Source organism: Dermacentor variabilis, chromosome 9, assembly GCF_050947875.1.
Source record: "Dermacentor variabilis isolate Ectoservices chromosome 9, ASM5094787v1, whole genome shotgun sequence".
Taxonomy (NCBI): Eukaryota; Metazoa; Arthropoda; class Arachnida; order Ixodida; family Ixodidae; genus Dermacentor; species Dermacentor variabilis.
The window spans coordinates 70,818,033-70,838,651 of record NC_134576.1 but is presented as its reverse complement, the minus strand read 5'-3'; positions in this window follow the sequence as shown (position 1 = coordinate 70,838,651).

The window sequence follows — 20,619 nt, the reverse complement described above, 5'->3', positions numbered from 1 at the left end:
TTGGTGCCGTCGTTATTAGCGCGCCACGCTCCAGGCACTGCGCAGCAGCAATGCGTTGCCGCTGCGGCAACACAAAGCCACGCGCTAGCTCTATAACTATGCCCCGCGCGATTATAGTTACCTTGCGGAACCTTCTCTCTTTTTTTTTTTTTTAGTATCTGCCTCCTTAGAAGTAATCTCTCGGGGCGCTTTGAGTTGTTCACCGTTCCCTCTCCGCCCATTCGGACTTCCTTCCCGCCTCGTTCGTTCAAGAATAAATGATGTGGTTGTCGACACTCAGGTTTTCCAAAGGACTTCCGGTTTCACCCTCTGGAACTGGCCTAGTCGGGTAACGAAGACTGCAGGAGTTGTAATTACGTACGCAGATACAGGACCCGTATAGCTGGCTGAAGTTTAGCTATACAGCTAAGCTGCTGTTTATTTTAAAAAAAATGTTGCTTTAATGCACAGCGGAAGGCATGCGTACACTAGCGCTACAAAAAAAAAAAACGCGTTTCATATGTTTGAAAACATGGACGTCTATTAATTTAAGGTACAAGATGCTTATCTCTTCCTAGACAAATTTGGACGCCAGATACCGAACGACCAGAAGTTTTCTGGAGTCACAAACATGCTGCTGACAAAGCGCGCACAACAAGTAGTATATCGCCGCGGTTTTACGAAATTTGATTTACACAGCTTTAGCCTTAGGTATACACAAGTCAAGGGTGACTAGAATAAATTCCTAGAACCCTTCATAACGGCGTCTCATGCACCTGAAATGTAGCTTTCTGACGAAAAGCGCACTAAGTGACTGAAACATTGTTGCGGGAGCAGATACGCCACAGTTTCATCTTCGTTGAAATATTGCAGCGGTTCACGTAGATTGCGCAGCATTAAACCCTGCATATCCACGGTACGCGGCCGAATTCCGCACGCGTTCACGCCTGTTCCCAACAAGCTTTTAGAGACTTACGGCACGGTGCTCCATGTAGAGAGATAGTGATTTAATTATATTTGGTGCTTGTTTTCTTTTTTCGAAGCGGACGATACCTGAAGGTTAGCAGTAAAAGCGTCTGGCTTTGCGTGTGTGTGTGTCATCGGCCATTATGCCCTATTCCTTGAGGTATCCTGCATCTCTCCCGCCGGCAAACGTGAGGAAACAGCAAATTAAAGCAGTTCCGTTAGCATTATCTGCATTACAATTCCGTTGGCCAGAGTGTCGTTAGTTGTGCATACAGCATATCATATAAATGGTCGCAAATGTGCATACAGCATATGGTAAATGGTCGCTCACTCACCGTTGATCTCCGATGCATTTAACTTGGCCACGTTATGCAAAGAGCCCATCATCTGCTCTGTTGGAAGTCGAGTGACATGCAATACGGTGTTAAAAAGCACACGCGAGTAAACTTCCATGGTCGCAAACACAAAGCGGCCGCCATTGTAACGCGCTCGCGTTACCCAACTAAACGGAGCACTCAGAAATACTAAACAAACATGTCAAGCTGTGACCGTTTTATGTTTTGCGATGTAATTTGATTCGGCTGACCAATTTGTACATTTGTTGCGTGCGTTTCCCCACTTTCACATTTTTTGTATTATTATGAAACCAATTTGCAATGAAACAAAACTCTTCTGCAAAAAAAAAAAAAATACAGAATAGGCAATTCTAAATGCGACACTGACTCGTTGATATTCTCTACGCAAAATAACACATTACGCGTAAACAATAAAAATGTAATCACGAACAATTACATACACAATTCTCTCGCAAAGTGTCCTCACTGTAAATGTTGTAATATCTTAATGTACCGTGTCAGCTCTCGCTTCTCGAAGACCTGTTACCTTCCGAGAAAACATATTGGCGCTGCAGTATGACGCAACTCTTACCTTAGCAACTAACTAAAGATTGAAGCAGTTTGCCGAAGGCGAATTCAATCAACGCGAATCTGGCATGCAGAGCAATGATAGAAAATGGGAAAGATGCGAATATAACAAGGAAAAATAGATGGAAATCATTGCCGTCCCCATGCGCCATCTGCTCTTTCTGGCACCTGTGGTTCGTCTCGCAATTCTGCCTAGGCTTGGTTAACGTTAGAAAACGTGCCACGTTAGCAGCCAAGTTAGGTTGCGTTGTCTCTCATTCGCTTGCATTGGGAGAATTGCTGCGTGAACACCTGCTCTCAGATGGCACAGATTGAGCAACAGCCTATCCAACTTCCGTGTAGAGAAGAAATTTGGCGAAGTTGCTCTGAACGAAATCTCTGATATTTTCTGGCGTCATTCGCGACGCTCGACGAATAGTTTCAATGAAGTCGGTGTCGCGAACAATTTACAGCGAGCGCTTTCACCCCCTTTAAATTTTATACGCATGTTAATGCGACTCTGAACATGCACCGCATACTTTAGGGAACAGCCATAACATATAGACCTTCACTGCACTTCAATGCCATTCATTTATTTTTCTGCGTAGATGCAGTGTTCGAATGGGTCACCGTGTGACTCCTCTATATCTTTCCCATGTGTGTCCATACCTCCATCATCTCTTTTACGATAAATCAAACTTGCAGCAACCGTCTATAGTAGGCACATAACATCGCTTCTAAACAACCTCCTACTCATTTTCATTTCCTGTCTTTCTTTTTCGAACATCGTTTGTATTATGTCATTGCTGGGCTTCTGCACTGCGGTTCTAAAGCGAATTTGCACATCGTGCGACACACTAATTCAACATTCAGTTGTCATGTGTTCATAATAGTTCGCTGTCTGATTCATTGTACTTTACCTTACTGTAATCATAGGTCGACCACATTGTAGACGGAAGCTAACTGGAGGACGGCACTCACTCCTCCATTCAAGTGCTTGCGAAGCAGAAAATTTCTCCTTGGGGACAACCACTGAACCAATTTTAATGAAATTTGTTATATGAATAAAGCTCAGCCGTTGTCCTTAGGCAATGCATCATTATTTGTCACCTCCAAGCTTTTATAAATGTTGAAGCAAATTTGTCCTCTTTTAAACAATTACGTTTGAGGTTCAGGCATCGAATTCTTAAAATACACACTAACATCTTGCTTGGCAATTCCGTAAGCTCTATACGATAGAAAAGCCGAACCTATTATGTTTTTTGTGATAATTGCTATGCAAATAAATGAAATATTGGTGCCTTTATTGACGCTGGGTGCTCCTCTTCGCAGGGAGAGCAATGCTAAGACTGAAAAACCCCAAGTGCAGTGAAATATCACGAACACCTGTGAAAGCGTCGCCCACCTATAAAGAAAAGCATAGAAAAGAGTAAAATGACTGTAAGAGACATCACAGGTGTTGTAAACAAGTGAGAGTTCACAGCCGGCCCTGAATTCGCGGCATAAATTGTGAGTTTTCCAAGTTAGGCGCCTAATCTTTATACATGTCTGTATAACAAGATACATAACAATACTTGGTCAAATAAGACGTGAGCTACATATATATTTTCCATTCCATTACAAGAAGTGTTGGCCTCCACCCCGACCATCTAGTATGAGCTTCTTACTTTTACGTTTTTCTCCAAATTTTTTTCCTAGAGCCACAAGCGCTCTTTTCTACAACGTCATTATGGTCGTCGACCAAGTTTTTCGTTTTCAGAGTAAAGGGTCACGGACGGTCTCAGAACCTTAATTGAGCTTTTAGTCCTCGCTGCGCAGTAGAGTGTTGTGGGCACCCAAGATGAATGTGTTGTGAAATCGTTCATTTGCTTATGCGAGACTCGCAAGGGCATTGTTCGAAAGTCGATTATGTGCTTCGGAGCAATGTTGCACATATTAAGTTTGTGAAGCTAGGGCGTCGCAATGAATAAAAATTACGCAGTCGTCGTATGTACGCTTCCCACAGGGTCATAATGTTGGAAAGAACCCGATTTTGCCGTCCGAAAATTTTCGTAATTCGGGAACCTTCTTTATCAAAAGGAGCTCTCTAATCAAAGTTACGTTTTCGTCAGTCGCTTGTACCAAGCTTATCGTTAGAACGGCACAAATTCCGTTCAATTCGGCACTGAAGGTGGCCGCTCCTTAGTAAGAGCTATTGTGCGTTTCGCGATATCTTACGTACAGCGCGTACGCAACAATGAGACAAATAAAAAGGATATCACACCTGCACACAGCACTAGCAAATGAAACTAACGCAACGTGTAGGCGCGATAGCAAAGAGTAATTTACGGACACGTCGCATCGACTAACGTGTTAAACATGCTTGACAATGGAAGAAAGGTGCTTTGCAAGAGAAAAATGACGCTTAAACACTTGCTGCCAGTAAACTGCGACAATATTCTAACTAGCAGCGCAACAGGTGTAAAGACAGCATGACAGCACGATGCCATAAATGACACAGTGATGTTCATACGGAGAGAAAATCAGTAAATTTCTTGACGCGAGAGCAAAATAGAAGGTTTAATGAAGCATGTTTTCCACTTCACCGAGTTTTAGTATAGCTTCAACAACTGCTCTCGTCAACTGTAAACTTTTCCTGACATTGACAATAAATTTTGCAAACATCGCCACGTGCACAGTTTATGCTCCAATATTCATCGACAATGTCAGAAGCAATGTAATTGTCATGTCTTAACCTGTCATTCAAGTTGACAAGGGTAGAGGCTTGGGCGAGTTTGCAATTCATGGCAAATTGAGCACAGAGCGGAAGAGCAGAGCACTGTAAGAAAGAAAGGAAGAAAGAGCAAGAAAGAAAAAAGGAAAGAAGGAACCAAAGCGCCCTTTTTTTTCTATTGTTGCCGTACTCCGCGCTGCGCTCTTTGACATTCAAGCAGCGTTCCGTTTGTCCCACATAGTTTTTGCGCATGAAAGCGGCACACAGTACGGCGCTTCACGTATATTTCAATACATAATCGGACTGGAATCAAGCCACTGCTGCCTCTCACGACACGCTCACTCGAAAACAAGCTATAGCTCATTGAGGGAGATTTATGGCGAGGCCTATAATGTATACATAAGGCTTGACTAGGCCTCGCTATGATTGCCCATATACGATGCAGTGAGAAGTGGCTGTTTTTCCAGCAGCAATGCAGCAACTGGGGCCATTGTGGATTCTTGTTATCGCTGTGCGAACACCTGCTATTAATCATTGCTTGCAGGTCTATCTCAGCTCGTGCGTCACTGTCAGGATGTGTTCGAGTTTATTTTTATGACTTGGTGCACAGTTCTTCCTTGTTTCTCCTGTTCAATTTCGTTACGTATGTGCATTATGAAATACTCGTAACATGTTACCTGCCTTGATGACTTAGCACCTATGGCGGTGCGCTGCAACGCACAAGAGCAGGGGGTCAAATCTCGGCCATTGCGGCTGCATTCCGATAAGGGACATAGCGAAAAATACTTCCGGGCATTCGGTGCCCGTGAACAAAACCAGCCGGTCAAAATTAATCCCTGTCCGTCCCTACGTGATGCCTCATAATCAAACCATGGTTTTCGCACGTAAAGCCACATAATTAAGTTTTCTTAACCCGTTAACATTACAAAAACGCTTCCGCTCTCTCAACTACGAAATCTTAGTTCGATGTCAGCATTGCGGCTCCATTTCGAAGTTCAGGCGATCTAGCATTCGGTTTTGTGCATCGGATATATTAAAGATCTTGTTACTTTGAAGGAAAGATTGCAACACAGTTTAAACCGAGGCCCGATTTGGCATATGTCATCCGTCTTTGTGGGTGCTTTCTTGCCGAATAAAGTATACTTGGCCCAGCAAGTATGATCCACTGGGTTTTAAAGCCACTCACTACTTCACTGTTTGCCACATACAGACTAAGCATTCATTTTTTATGGTGAATGCTCAACAGTTTAGCAACATCAAATATGTCATCAGGGCGGGTTGCAGCAGGTTTGCGCGAGATTCCTGCGAGGCCATGGGAATGAGTGCCAGCCGCCTCGACACCATACCTCTACTACCACTGAAGGAAAATAAGCTGTGGCGTTCCGTTCACTCACGATAGGCCATTACATTACGACGAGCCTGTCTACGCGGGGACTGTTCGCAGGCTACCAGTGTTGCAGCACGAAGGACACGCTACGAGTTTTCACGAACTTTTCAACCAATCTCATTTTGCTGCAGCCGCCGCAGCGCCGGAGTATCGCGTGACGGATCGGACGATTTTGGTATTCGCGATGGGTACGCCACTGCAACTGCGAAGCGGACAGTTACTCCTTCCTTCATATCTAAGTCTCCGTCCCTCCTTCCCCAGTGTATACATACAGATAGAGTGAGAGTGATAGCAGAGAACAAGTGGCGCACTTTTCGGCAGCCTTTTAGGGAGCACGTCCCAGCGCTTTGGGGAATGGGAGCAGGTCACAAAGAGGAAAGAAGATAGAGAAGTACTATTGTCCTGGTTGCAGCATGCGCCGCTGACAGTGGCAAGCAGATGGTGCAGTTACAGCTGAGACCCCCGCCCCGTCTGATCCAGGAACCTAAGCAAGTGCCAGTGTATAGAGTAGTAAATCAGCTTTAGCCAGGTTAACCTCTTTGCTCTTCTCTTATAACTTCCCTCTCTTTGTCTTCCTACAATATACTGGGTGCTTTTTTTTTTCGAACATACAGGTTTTTGAAGTTGCCTGAGGCAGAAGGCACAGGTCCAATGTTTCAACAGGATTACTCGAACAGGACATTACTTGCCAGAAAAAATTCAAAATGAGTGATCGACTATCTGACGAAATTTATTAATTTCTGTAAAGTTTCAAAATTTATCTAAGCCCGTGAACTCGAAAGGCTGAAGCCAGTTTCGAGGTATTCATTCCGAAAGTGTGCGATGAAATTTTTTTTGCGATGCAGTTACAATTGCGCTTCGCTGCATAAAACAGTACATTGTGTAAAAAGGTAACTGGAACAAAAGCGCACTTTTTCTGGCAAGTTTTACGGCGCATACCTTGAAACTGACAACATGCTCAGAATTCGTTCCAAGTGCATATGTAAATCCATGTGAATTCACGAGCGATAATTTGTTAAACGCAATACGTGTCGTAAGGTGCTTAGTTCAGAATCTAACTATTGCAATTTTCAAATAGTCAATTCACCCTTTTAGTTTCACGTGGAGGGAATGTCCCCCTCGTCCACCCGTCGAATTCAAGAATTAGATATGCACCATCCGCCACAGGCGATGTTAAAAATCTTACGTATAGTAAAAAACAAAATACATCACACAAACTTCCCCGCAAACCTCTCGCCGACTTTTTGGAACCACCTCATCGCTAAGCAGGATACTTTGCAGCGCCGAAAATAATAGAGCTATCACGTCAAAACCAATGAAGTGCTTTCACCAAAGTTGCTAAGATAACTGATTGAGATATTGTTGTTAATAACGTCTGCAAAACGAATAGCGAAATATCCAATTCCGCAGGGGCTTGGACATCACCGTACATCACCGCGGACAATGTCTGGAGGTGGATGAATGTCATCGCAGAAGGAATAAAAGCTGCAGGCGCAATATTGAGAATTCAATCTACACAGTTTGCATGACGCACCTCTTCAGTGCTGAAAATATTTTGAAGTGCTTATCTGTTGCTTTTCGTTTTCTTTCCCTCGTTTTCTATTTGATCCCGATTTTTGCACACCACACCCTATTTTCAGCAACAACGCGCAACAAGATTTAAAGTGCCAGCGGCAACCCAATTTCACCCATTTTGCCCAGAGCGACCCGCTGGATGGTCCACTCATTTCACGCAGGCGCTCCTTTGCAGTGATGCCCCTGGCGTCCTCTATTGGCACTAAAGCTCACTGCGCTGATAGAAGCATGGCCTCCGAAATCTGAAGGGCACTTGCGCGCTGCCTGGTTTCGGCAGTCATAAATGTGGGCTCTTTCCCTCCCAGGGGACGAATGTCGACTCTGAGGCGAAGCGCTCGTAGGGGCAAATGCAGGGCGCTCTAATGACGGAGAAGCTATAAAGGACGCATGGAAGTTCGTGGTGATGGTCAAAGAAGTCTTAGGAATTATTTTTCTTTTCGTCGCCCTTGGCATAAAAAAGAGCATCGGAACATATCTAAAAGCATGATTTGACATCGTTAACACCTTTAAATTGTTAAGAACGCCGTAAATTGCCGCCAACAATATTACTCGACGTGTTATTGACCAGCTTGTTTCACTGTTATTCTTTTGTGAAACCCGTTCACTTATGCCCGTTTTTTTTTTTTTTTTTGACCTCCGCACTAGACCAAATGTAAATATGTATTTTCCTTGTAGAATAATATGTTGTCATTGCAGTCTCCTAGCAGTATTGTGCAAGGATTGGTCGCAAGAGATTGCTCCGCAGCAGACTTGGAAGCTGTCACCGCTTAAAAAACGGCGTCGGAATGCGCAAACTGAATGTAGACGTCGGGTGTCAGCAACCTTCGAATTAAAGGCGTCAGGCTGTTTAAAGAGGCGTGGCTTCAAAACACACAGCGGCGGCCACAATAAGATAACGGCGGAATGCAAACATACTCGTTTACTTAGATTTCGGTGCTGTATTAAAACTAACACGTGGTCAAAATTAATGTACAGTCATACAGTACAGTGTCCCTCATAACCTACAGCGTATTTTCTAGCTTTTAAACCTAATTATCTAATATGCTTAAAGAATGCAGCTGAAACTCAACGTTTGTCACGCAATGAAGATGTCCTATAGTGTGCTCCGTACAGTACACATTGTACATTAAAACTTAAACCGCACATCAGTCCCACTCGTTATCAAAGCGGGTTTTCCGTTATCGCTCTACAGTCAAATGTCTCATCACTCGCGAAATCCTTTTTGCGAAACATTTTTGCCCAACATGCTCATTATGCATGTGAACGCAGCACATGTCAATACACTGCGCAAGCACCAACCGAATCCACCTGTAGTGTATGTTGTCACCGTACTACCAGCATTGCGAGGACGAGGACGTTGGTGATTTTGAGGAAAATCACGACGGGTACGGTTGATGACAGACTATCCAATATTTTATTGAGCTCTGTAAATAGCTTGAAAATATAGTTTCATTTATATTTCTAACTTTAGCATCGTGTTCGTGCCTGAATGTGGTACGCGTCACGCTCCTTATTTCTACGTGAATTCTTTTTTTTTTTTCTTTGAGTCAGTTCCGTTACGCAAGCCGCCAGCAATCATCGCATATTCTTGTGGAACACAAAGAAAGCTATAGATATAGATATCTATATATATAGATATCTATATCTATAGATATAGATATCTTTCAGTATTTTTACATACGGCTCGTCTACACCCTGACTCCGCAATGCCTCCATGACTGCTGAGGTTTCGACTGAATCAAACGCTTTCTTGTAATCAATGAAAGCTGTATATAAAGGTTGGTTATATTCCGCACATTTTTCTATCACCTGATTGATAGTGTGAATATGGTCTATTGTTGAGTAGCCTTTACAGAATCTGGCCTGGTCCTTTGGTTGACGGAAGTCTAAGGTGTTCCTGATTCTATTTGCGATTACGTTAGTAAATGCTTTGTAGGCAAGTGATAATAAGCTGATCGGTCTATAATTTTTCAAGTCTTTGGCGTCCCCTTTCTTATGGATTAGGATTATGATAGCGTTCTTCCAAGATTCCGGTACGCTCGAGGTCATGAGGCATTTCGTATACAGGGTGGCCAGTTTTTCTAGAACAGTCTGTCCACCATCCTTCGACAAATCTGCTGTTACCTGATCCTCCCCAGCTGCCTCCCCCCTTTGCATAGCTCCCAAGGCTTTCTTTACTTCTTCCGGCGTTACCTTTGGGATGTAAAATTCCTCTAGACTATTCGCTCTTCCATTATCGTCGTGGGTGCCACTTAGCCATGTAGCCGACCCCAGCTTGATGTCTGCTATCGGCCATTAGCAGCCGTCTAAGGGAACGACGAAGTAATGCTTCCGATGACGAAATAGTGCTCCTACAAGAGAGTGAGGACAGCGCCTTCTGTTGAAAAGAGAGCTTTTGAAAGAAAGGCGACTTCGCGATCCGCTTGCGAGCTCTACGCACCACGGACGACAGCAAAACTTGGCTGAGATGTTCACAGCAGCGTATGCTACACACGGACTATGTTATTTCACCAAGGCCGAGGTGTGATTGAGGGCCCCTGTAAGCTACCATGTGTTTACTGCGTGTATCAAAGCACGGACCGCTGTGATTCGGTCACCGTGAGCAAGGCTTCTGGTTTCTACCTTTTGGCAACTTTTGTAGACTCACCTAGTAGATCATAATTAAATTTAGCCGGAAACACGCCTAACTTACTGCTATAGAGTTTTGCATTAGACAGTGTAGTTAAAGCTGCAGATCTATCGGTAAAATTTGATCATTTTCTGTCCCCGTTTGTTATTTAGTTTAAATTTGTTTTGTTACCCCAGTTTTTTCCTCATGGAGGCCTGGTTACAGTTGTCAGCAAGAGATTGCCTCGGCGCCTAAGCAGGCAGTTGAAAGGTTTCGTGATTTTCTCGCAGAATAGCCCGCACTTTGTTTGGGCATTGGTGAGATCCCTCTATTTATCTTTGAAGGATGTAGCTGCTTCTTTGCCCCAGCGTTAGCTTTCACTTTAAATCTCTCCTTAAGCACTGAAGTTTTTCCAGGGGTGTGCATGCAAGCTGTAATCCAAAACGTAGGGGATACCTGTCTTACATGAAATTATCGAGAAATTTTATTGTCGGGCAGTTTCGTAAAAATATTTGAAACAGTTGTCTACAAGTGTCTCTCTTCCCGCTTGTCTAAATATTTGTTGTCGCAGCAACATGGGTGCATATGAGGAATGTCTGTTGAGAGGGATCTGTGTTCTTCAACTACAGTGCACCTTTTATTCCGTCCCGCGGTCATATACACATACACTTCGACCCTTCGAAGGCCTTCAATAAAGTGGAACACTGTCTTTTGATCGCTAAAGATGGTAAGTTTTGGTGTCTGCGCGATCGTTCGTAATGAGTTTCGATTTTCTTGTCATCGAGGAATCAGTACTTGCCTATTGACACTGTTTTCCCCGAACCCTACATATAATTTTTAGTTGTGCCGTAGGGTTCAATCGTGGGCCCATTGCTGTTTTTTTTTTTTTATAGGGTGATATAGCTAGCGTTAAAGTTGGAAACATGTTATTCTTTGTTGGTAATATAAAGTTGCTTATGCATATTTTCGATTTTGGTAGACTGCGCAATACTTCAAAATCCCATTTCGAGCAGTCTCAATTGACGTTACAGAAAGCATTTGTCAATAAACCCACAAAATACAGAAGATAATTCTATATCGGCGTTTCAGTAAGAAACAGTACACGTTATTAACACATGGGAGAGTGCTGAAATTGGGAGAGTTAAAGAGATTCGGGATTTGAGCGCACTAGTTGACTGCCAGCTCTCCTTTAAAAATAATGTCGCTCCTATTGCTAACACAGCATATAAACTCCTTGGAATAATATCTCGTCTAACGCAGCGTTTTAGGACATCTGGTGCCTTATTCCAACTTTTTCGTTCGCTGATCAGACATGGCCTGGAATTCGCACCTGTTGTTCGTAACAACCTGGGAGAGGGAGCTAATGAGCAAATTGTAACAGTACGGAAATGAATTGTGCAAATTATCTACGATAGATACTTTCAGCCTAAATCGTAATTTGACTACCGCAGCTTCGTCAGGGATTGGAAACTTGGTACGCTGCGTTTCCGGAGACAGTGTCGAGATTTATTTTTCTCTGTAGCATTATTCATGGAAGTGTGACGTACTTGACGCATTATGTGGCGTTATCTTGCAAGTTGCAGCTATACTGACGAGACATTTTGAGCCCTTTGCTCACCACAATCAAATGTAAGGTTCGTCTTTGCAGAGAATAGAAAGTGTGAAGTACCTCGCGTTCCGCTTATATTTATGTCTTTCCGGGCTCTACAGAACTCGTAACGTGTCTCATAGATCGCGTAAATGTTTACCCCAGCACGGGCTATATATATAGGTGTAGCCACATTGGTCGGAATCGCATATCTCTCTATTTATGGACTTGCGATTGCACCATATTTACTGCGCACAATGTATGTAACAGTGTTTCTGAGCACATAATAAAGACATATATGTATATAAGTCATGTATAACAAACTAGCTCATCAAAATCTAACTTTGTGAATCAGTGATCAATAAGTTGACAGGTAATTATTATAAAGAAGGAGGTCCCATATTGAAAGACTGTATCGGGACCCCCTACAAATCAGTAGCACCTGTTAATCACAATGTTATCCCATTTTATCGCTTACATTTATTTTATCACTCCAACCTGACCTCTTGCTTCGCAGAGGCGGATGTGCTCAGATATGGAGGTGCTCAAATATTGGAGGTTCCCAAATACAAGACAGGGTGGTGACCGCCCCATGAGGCTAGTTCATGATAAGTATAGCCGCCGTAGCGTTTCCTTAGTGTAATCAGCCTCTCGTTTAACGAACGAAAATACGCGTCACACGCGCGCTGCCTCCGTTTGCAACGTGCCGCACGAGACACGATTGTCCGCTCCAGTCATTAGAGCGCGAAATAAAAACGAATATAGCGCTGCGTTCAAAGAGAGAGAGAAAGAGAGAGAGGGGAAAGGGGAAAGGCAGGGAGGTTAACCAGAGGGGTAGATCCGGTTTGCTACCCTACAATGGGGGAGACGGGATGGGGAGGTAAAGTCATTACAAAGTGGAGATAAAGAAAGAAAGGAGCACAGACACAATCACAGTTGGTCACTGTCGCCGCACACTGTCACCGCACGGCACAGTAGCACTCGCAGCACTATGAACATCTGTTCATGCTACAGCCGCTTGTCCAATTCTGTAGCCCTTAAAAACTGCAGCGGCAGCGTTCAAATTTCGCATTCGGGAGTATCGTAATTACCGGTGACTCTTTTTTCTGTCTCTTTTTTGAGATTGCTGGCATATTTTTCATTTATTCAACTCAAAATTAGCAATTATAGTATTCGTGAAACTGTTCGCGCGATCACGAAATCAGCCAACTGCGCGGATGGTGGGTCTAGCCGATTGCGATGACGCTGCATGACGACATTGCGAAAGCGAGAACAATCGATTTTGCGCCATTTCTGACACGCTATTATAACTTCATTGGTATGTCGAGTGCAAATAATATTTGACTCCCATGTTCAGCGGAACACTCTCTGTAGATCGGTGACGTTTTCTTCTACGTTCCAAAACTGTTTCGGAGCCCGTTTACAGAAACCCGGGTGCTCGTAATTAATCCTAATCACGTAATACCGCATCTCCCACAGTAAGCAACCCCCTTTTGGAAGTCAAAGACCGTAATTTTATCGCAACCCAGTCATTACAAGAGCTCAAGGAAATTTACCTCCTCTTAGTAGAAGTACCCCCAAAGGTCTCCCTACAAGCATTGCCGAGTGTCGCTGCGGTTGAAATGTTAGATTTGATTGAATTATGTTGTTACGACAATTTTGGCTGTTCCGCACTTATACCTAGCGATTTAGCGTAGCAGCGATGATGTACTATCTGGAGCAAATGTAGCTGATCTTTCGCGCATACCACAATTACCCCTCACCCTACACAGGCCACAGCCGCCCCTTGCTCGAAAGCCAATTTTTTCAACACTTAATTAACTCTGTTTTTCTAGATGGAGTGTGTTCTTTATGCGTGATTCTTTGTCTTAAGCAAAATTGAATCAGGATATTCCTTCAAGAAGTGCGCCCGATTAATTTATGGAAAAAGCATCTTGAAACTGTAGAAGCGCACAAAGACGAGAACGAAGGGCATAAAACAAAATAATCACCGCCCAAGCACTCCATACAGATGATTAACCAGCGAAGCTGAAACGTGTGGCAACGGTGTTTATCATCGGGTTAAGCCCGACGGTTCATTAAACGACAGCTTGGTAGGCTGCCGTATCCTCCGTACGTAATTGCTGCTTGCGCTCGGCCGCACGAGCTTGTTGTTTTGCCCGGGCCGCAGCATCAGCACGGCCTAGTCGAGTTCGTTCCCGGTTCTGTTCGCGGCGTTGCTGATCGAAAGCTGCCTGCTCCTCAGGAGTAGATATGACGCGGGGCCTGCCCATTCCGGTGCTGCAGAGAAGCTGCGGCACGTGCGCTCGACTGCGACCGACAGCAACGACGTGACTACTGCCGCAACTAATCCAACACCACCTAGAATGCACACGGCATTTCCCCCCGATCCATGACGTCATGGCACCTGGGCCGAGTGCCATTAAATCTAATGAGGATGCTCCCGAGTAGGCAACAGTGATTTTGACGTCACCGCTTTCATCCCACCAGTCTTGTCAATGAAAATTTCGGGTGAGGTAGCGTGACGTCATAAACAGGCCTTATGCTATCTAGGTGGTGTTGGTTGATCGCGCGCCCCTCTCTATCTCTCATTGTTTTCGCCCACGCTCATGGGATTGCGCCGGAGGACTTTTCGGCGTACAAGCGACCGACAGACTGACAGACGGATCGGCTAGCCATTGTTACGTTTCGCCTCCGACGTGCGGTATAGCCGGGCGCGGATGCAACGGACGCCGGGGCTTCGTTCACAGCGGCGGACATTTTGGCCAGTTCAGCGCTGTCCCAACGCCTCCTGCTATGCGCGTCCAGGCATGTTTCGATGCCACGTGTCTTCGTGTGTGTGTGTGTGTGTGTGTGAGTGTGTGTACATGTTGGTGCCCACGCTTGTCAAAGCGCGGCAGCTGGGGAGAGGAGCTCCCCAACTGTGGAGTGAGGAGGTCTGACCGGAGCCGGCCCGGCGGATACGTCACTTCTTGTCACAACGTGTACGCGCGCCGCCGTCACGTGCGCTTCTATCGAGGCGTTCCTCCTTGCCCTCGACTCCGAGAGTATAAAAGCAGCTGCCCCCGGACGCCAAGAAAGAAGCTTCGATTTACTCAGTCGAGTAACGTGGCCTCCCGTTTCTCCACTTCGGTCGACCTGACCGGCCGCTCTTTGGCGATGCTATAATAAACAAGTTGTGCTGTTAGCAGTCGACTCATCCTTTGCCAGGACCTTCGGAAGCTTCCAGCTGTGCCCCAGGCCGCCAGGCCAACGCTACCCTTGGGGCTTGCGACCCAGATGCAACACCACGTTCAGCTCCGCTGTAAAAGTGCTGCGAAACCGGGAGCTGCTGTTACTTTTGCAAGGGACCGTACATGTGTACCACATTACCTTTGGGAGGCTGCTGCAAAGAGCTCGCACACTCAAAAAATAGGCGATCAAATAAGCAAACGTGTATCTGCACGATGTTGTTCTCTTTGCAGCCTTTTTCAGGAAAGTGAACTTGCGCAGAACGTGTACAGCATCTGCCTTTAAAAACGCACGTTGCTACTCGTACTTGTATTTCCCTTTCTCTTTTTTTTTTTCTGGATAATGACTTCTGGCACCCGGAATGCGGCGCGGTTCGCGCATTTCGCGGAAGACGCGATGCGCTGGAGAGGAGGGAAGCGGAGCCGACGACTTCGCATCGTCGCCTGCTTCGCCCCTGCCACCGACCCACCGCGGCTTCAAAAACGGGCGCCCTGAGGACCCACTACGTACACGATTGCCTTTCACTCTTTCTGCCTTCTCTATATCTCTCTCTCCTCTTCCTCCCAGACGTCCGAGATGGGGGAAAACGAGCGCGCGAGAGGTACGTCACGGTCTCGCGGAAAGGAGCACTTCCAAGCATGCCTAGACGAGGCTGACAGAAAAGAGAGAGAGAGAGAGCAGTCGACGATGTCGCCAGTTTGTCTGGAGCGCACCTGGGGGCCTCGTCGGCGAAGCCATGGAGCGTTCTTCTGGTTGCGGAGGAACGCCCGGCGACCGACGTCAGCGCTCAGAAAGCACGCGCACGTTCTGTGTAGCGGGGCATCGGCTTCTTGCCCGCGGTAGGGAGGGGCGAGGGAAAGGCGATGATCCCGTCACGAGACGGGGGCAAAGTGTCTTCCACTCACTTGACGGGCTACAGGCGGAGTCCCTCGCTTCTATTTGTGCTGGCTGCCCGACACTCGGAGGGGGCTGCGGGCGGGCGTGTTTTTTTTTTTTGTAGAATCTGACATTTCGGTGCACGTGCAAGCCCGCGGCGACGTGATCACAGCTGCACGCGCGGTTGCAGGAGACGGCGGGTCCATAGATGAACTTGGGCTGCTGAGCACGAGGTCGCGGGATCGAATCCCGGCCACGGCGGCGACATTTCGATGCGGGCGAAATGCGAAAACACCCTTGTGCTTAGATTTAGGTGCACGTTAAAGAACCCCAGGTGGTCAAAATTTCCGGAGTCCTCCACTACGGCGTGCCTCATAATCAGAAAGTGGTTTTGGCACGTAAAACCCCAAATATTATTATTATTATAGATGAAGAACGTTCGATGTCATTTCAATGCACGCCGTGTCGCTGCGCTTCGGCTGTGCTCGATAGGCGATCGACTGCCCCGAGCCCACCCAGGCGTGAGCGAAGAGGTAATACGTCATTCATTCATTCATTCATTGGTTATGCGCTACTGCATGCAACTTGTTGGCCTCTGAAATTGGATCGTACTCGCTGTTTTGCTGAGTCACTTCCGAAATATTTGCAGCGTATTTTGGCCTCACTGTGACGTCTCTCTCGATCTCATTCTGTTTATTCCACCAACGTTCATAACCAGCACAATTCCCGGCCGCGTCTATTTTTGCTGCGGCGCCGTGTGCTGCAATGTAAAGATGAAAGCATAGTCAAATGCTTGCCTATCCTTGAATTCGAAAAAAAACTGCGTACGAAAAAGCTGCATACTAAAATGTCTTGCTGAAGTTGTGCAAGGACAATGTCATGTTTTTATCGCGTGATTCGGCGCAGTGTGCTGCAATATAAAGATTAAAGCATAGTCAAATTCTGTCTAGTTTTGAATGCAAAAGAACTGCATATGAAAACGTCTTGCTGACATAGTGAAAGGACAAGGTTTTTTTCACGTGGTTCGGTGCAGTGTGCTCCCATATAAAGACGAAAACATCGTCAAATTCTTGTTTATTTTTGAATTCGAAGAAACTGCATACGAAAGCGCCTTGCTGAAGTTGTGCAAGGACAATGTCATGTTTTTTTCACGTGATTCGGCGCACTGTGCTGCAATATTAAGATGAAAACATAGTCAAATTCTGTCTAGTTTTGATTTCGAAAGAACTGCGTACGAGAACGTCTTGCTGAAGTTGTGCAAGGACGATGTAATGTTTTTTTCACGTGATTCGGTGCAGCGTGCCGCAATAAAAAGATGAAAACATAGTCAAATTCTTGTCTATTTTGAATTCGATGAAACTTCATAAGAAAACGTCTTGCTGAATTGTGCAGCGATGATGTAATGTTTTTTTCACGTGATTCGGCGCACTGTGCTGCAATATGAGGATGAAAACATAGTCAAATTCTGTCTAGTTTTGAATTCGAAAAAACTGGGTGCGAAAACGTCTTGCTGAAGTTGTGCAAGGACGATGTAATGTTTCTTTCACGTGATTCGGTGCAGTGTGCTGAGATATAAAGGGGAAAACATAGTCAAATTCTTGACGTTCGTGTATGTGTACCTATTTTTGCTCATTTCCTTTAGCCATCTCTGCGTATTTGTCAGACAATGAAGTGTTGCGGAAATGCCTGAAAAGAATTGTGCTGGCTTTTGCAGTTTATTGGAAATATACAGGGTGATCATTTTTAAGTTTTCGGAAATTTTTAGAAATTCCAAGTTGCAGGTACGGTAACTATATTCCTCGAACTTGATTGCTCTGAGAGACAGACATTACTTGCGCGATAAATTGCAGCGAATTCAACTAAATAATAAAAAAATTCACTAGTTAACTTCCTAATTCAATACCTTGCGGCACACATATCAATTTACTAATTCTAGGCGGCGAGTCTGCAAGGAGTATCCACTTAATATGGATTTCCAGATTGACACCGATGACAGGCCCACGTAATTCGTCCCACGTTATCGGAAATATCTAGAAACTGATGGCATCCTGGAAGTTAATTTCGTACGGATTCATCTTACAATCTCTCCAGCCAGAATTACTAAAGTGCAATATGTGCCGTCAATTAATGAAGTTGATTATTGAATTGGTTAATTTGTTGCATATGTATCTTGCCTCATTTAATAATAAAGCTAAAGGACAAGAATTGTGCTATCTACGACAAGTGATTTTTAAAAGTTCTGTACAACGTGGAAATGCTCATCCCGTATAACCGCAGCTACTGAACACATTTCTATTGGATTAAAGTACACTAATTAGAGCGGTGCGCGCGTAATTTCTTCACGATAACTGCAGAGTTGATTTTGTTACTTCCTGCTGAAATAGTGCCACGTACTCACACAATTATTCAGTTGAGCTCTTTGTTTTTTCATGGTAGGATGCAAATGTGATCTAGCCTACAGCTCTCACTGTCACGAAAACAGTGCGAACACAGGATAGAAGACACCGACGGATGCAATACGCTTAAATATATCTCAGTCAGCAATCTCGCGAGATTATTGAGACCTTTGACACACACAAACAAAAATATAAGAAAGAGGTCGAGTGCGAATGAGTTCGAATTCACTTAATTATTCTCTGTGACACATAAACATATATTTGTAAATGACACGCAGATTTTTCTCGGACGATCGTTCTTCGTCATTTTTTTTTCAGTTTTATTTTTCTACTCGTTTCAGGACCATATTTCTACAAAATTTAGGGCTACGCCCACCGGCAGACTTACCACGCTTCGCAAGCAGACTCCGTTCATTCTGCGCATGAAAAATAGGTTCAACTCAGCCACTCGGAGTCCCGATTTTGGCAGCTCCTACGCCCCCATAGCGACATGTTCTTCCCAACTTGTAGATAGTTATGTGTGTTTCGCGATAGGTGGCGTTGATGTATATGTATATTTTGTAACATTCTCGCCGCCTCACTGTGTTTTCACCGATCTGCGATAAGGTTCTCAGAAGTGGAGGACACATGGAGGGAGCAAGTGCACTGGCACGGATGGCTTCGCGACTGCGACGCCTCCCTGCACGTGTTTCCACGGTTCGTTCATCACTCCAGGCGCCCAGCCAAACAGCGAGCCGCAGATGAAAGGCCGACACGAAGGGCACAAACCGGAAGATTGAGGAACCGGGGAGGTGACGCTAAATCACAACTGTTTTCGAGAAAAAAAAACGGCGCGAAATGGGATACCAGCTGCGAAGGGCGCCGCGGCGAGGCTGGTACGCGATTTTTTAACTGCGCTCGGGGCGATGATGCCTGCTCTCCTAGCTTTCGACGTGCTGGGAGTACTGGGAGCATATGCTCGAGGAGACGCAAGCCAGAGCCGCCGACGACGCCGTCTGCAACAACACAACGCCCTGTCGTCTGCTGCGGCTAGTTTTTCCAGTGTGCGGGCGCCAGGGTTCAGAGAAACGCGGCCGCGCATGAAATAACCGAAGCGTAGGATGCTGCGAAACTTCACTGCACAACATTCATCGGCTGCGGTTTTGGCCTTGCGATAAGTGGCCCGTTACCACACGCGTGAGGGTTGACGCCTCTTATGTTTTTTTTTTCTTCTTCTTTTCTTTTTCCTTGTAATCTTTTTCTACTTATTTTTTTCCCATAAACACGCTTCCCTGTCTGGCGACAACAAGTGCACGTCATAGAGTAATACATTAGTTGCCTTGTATACCTCCTTTCTTTTCTGCTTATATATAGCCAGTTGCCGCAATTACACGCATTGTCCCCTGCATTCATTCTTTGTTTCTTGTGGTTTTGGCCTATTGGACGTATGCATACTCGCTATAGCACCTTCTCAATCTGACGGCGTGCTTGAGGTTCGGGTGGTAAAGGTGGAAACAGAAAACCCAAGCAACACAACCAATGACAAAAAACAAATACATGCAAGCAATAGCGTTACAGAAATGAGCAGTAGGCTTTGTGAAGCCAAGCCTCCAATGTTGCTGCCTTCGTGCATTCTTCCTTCCAGAGCGTAACTCCACGATTATATCTACCGCTTGTTGTCCAAAAAGTTGGCGCTTTTTGTTGTTTACGGCGCGCTACGCAGAAAAGAGAAGTCAGCGCCGTACGAAACGTACTGTGTGTGCCTCCACTGCACAAAATAAAAAAAAAGAAGCGGACTGAAAAGATTTTCACCGTCCGCCGCATCTAAATGAAACCTCGTCCTATTACTTTTTTTCCATATTGTTTACTTTACGCTATCTCTTCTTGCGCTGCACACACTCTTCGGCCTAGAAGCAACTGTCGATCGTCGACGATCGCAGTGGCGATGATGTGTCGTTCACAACCTCCCGTCGTTTCCGGTCCCAGCTGTCGCTCGTCAAGTTGTTCGTGCTTTCACAGTGCAGTGCGGCCTGCTTGCTACCCGTTGTAAGAGGTCAACGACAGCGACTGATGCAATCGCCTCTGACCAGCATGTTCGCGCAAGCGACATGCGGCGGCAGCTCCCGTAGTAAACATGTCGTCTGTCGCGCGCGAGAGCAAAACCAGTAACTCTCACTGGGGCAGTAAAATAAAACGGAGAGTGAAGCGCGAGCACTAGAGCAACGCCATGACGCAACAAAAGAGAGAAAAAAAAAGAGAAGGAAAGAAGAGTGATGCTGCATGGCATAGCGCCACCGTTTCCTCGCTATTGAGCGAGAGTGGAGCTTTGTTTGTTGGTAATCTCGATTTAAAACATGCTCCTGTCAAGAACCGCTACAATCGCGGGTCTCCCCCGCCCCTGGGACAGAAAACGGCGAAG